This window comes from Eumetopias jubatus, unplaced genomic scaffold, assembly GCF_037043125.1.
Source record: "Eumetopias jubatus isolate StellerSeaLion01/CBP00866 unplaced genomic scaffold, mEumJub1_p1.0 scaffold_8, whole genome shotgun sequence".
Lineage (NCBI taxonomy): Eukaryota > Metazoa > Chordata > Mammalia > Carnivora > Otariidae > Eumetopias > Eumetopias jubatus.
In genome coordinates this window covers 83540155-83541971 of record NW_028274814.1, presented here as the reverse complement: position 1 = coordinate 83541971, position 1817 = coordinate 83540155, and the positions used below count along the sequence as shown (strand labels likewise).

Here is a 1817-nt window from a genome sequence, read left to right as displayed (position 1 = left end):
CACTCCTTTGTATAATTTAAACGAAGCTAATAACTTACATTATCATAGCACCTTGAATTTTCATTTGCAAAGATTGGACAGTGGCAAGCTTGGTTATGATTTGGAGAAAACAAAGAGCATAGACCATTCGGTAGTGTCTCTCTCATCTTTCTCCTTCTCCTGATATATAGATGGATATGTAAATATTTATACATATTCATATATATTTGTAGTTATTATATTAATAAATTGAACATGTGTATTAATTTAGTATACTATATTTGTAAGTTGCAATTTTGCATACATCTAAGTAAATAAAACATGAACAACAAACCTACATAATAACTAGACATCATACTGTGAAATAATTATGTAGGATTATGAAAATCTATATTGATTTTTAAAGTCATTCCTAAAGAATATATTGATGTTATAAAAATAAAATAAACTTTGATCTTCAAAACTTTTGGATGGCTTTAGTTGAAACTATTCTATAACAAATTATTGAAAATATTGTTTTTAGTCTATCTACAGTTTTATAGATGGATGGGCGTCAATGAAAAGATAATTTTCTCAATAGTACCCTTTTCACAGCATTTTTCACCTCCCTGTTCCTTAGACTATAAATCAGTGGATTTAACATAGGGATGATAGGAGTATAGAACACAGCTATAATTTTGCTTTTCTCTGGTGAGGAGATGGCCCCAGGCTGGGCATACATGAAGAACACAGTCCCGTAGAATGAACTCAGCACAGTGATATGAGAGCTGCAAGTTGAGAAAGTCTTACTCCTGCCATGGGTGGAGGGGATCTTCAAGACAGTGGAGAGAATGTAAGCATAGGAAACCAGAATGACAGTTGTGGTGCTGATGATGATGAGGGCAGAGAGAATGAAAAGTACAGTCTCATTCACAGACGTGTCAATGCATGAGATCTTGATCAAGACTGGAACGTCAAAGAAAAAGTGGTCCAATCTGATTTCTCTACAGAAACGCAAACTGAAGGTGAAACCTGTTTGTATCATGGAGTTAATGCTCACAGATATAGGAGCCAATCACCAAACGAACAAATAAGACAAATTTCTGAGAAAGAAATACATAGGTGTATGAAGTCTGGAGTCTATTTTAGTGACAATTATCATGCTGATATTTCCCACCACAATGACCATGTAGATCAGCAAGAAAATAAAAATGAGAGCATCTGTATATCTGAAGCTGTTCTGAATCCCAGCAGAATGAACTCAATCACTTCTGAGTAATTCCTATTCAGCTCTTTCTTCATAGCTGAGACCTATCTGAGAAAATGAGTGGATGATCATGAAGCCTGTGGAATGCCTTGTTAACTTTTGGTTCCTGAAGTTCTCAGTGAAAGAAAAAGTGTTGACAGGTGTCCTTGGCAACACATCTGACAGAATAGCCTTATTTTTTCTAATATATTTAGTGTCCTTATATTATGAGAAATGTGGATGGACAAAGGATGTCTGGGACAGTGATGACATCAGTCATTCTATGCCATTTGCTCCAAGCTATGGAATCAGATTGACTGAGTCCAAATTTTACCTCTTTCAATCTAATAGAATCCTAGATAACTACCTGCATTTCCAATACCTTGAAATCTTCTGTCAGATGGAAAATACCAATAATACCTACATTTATAAGACTACTGTGAGGATAACAGGAGACTGAGTGTGAAAAGAACATTTACAGTTACTATAACATCTTAAAAACATAATAAATATTAGCCAAATAAATAAGCCAGCAAACAAGCACCTACAAAGTTATTTTTGCATTAGGAATGGAAAACTGGGTAAAAACACAGGTCATCACAAGATGCAGTTA

General features: G+C 34.6%; 1 pseudogene; it reads right to left on the bottom strand.

The window, feature by feature from the left end:
• Positions 1–532: 532 nt before the first annotated feature.
• On the bottom strand, positions 533–1260 carry LOC114225730 (olfactory receptor 9S13-like; annotated as a pseudogene).
• Between the last annotated feature and the right edge of the window lie 557 nt (positions 1261–1817).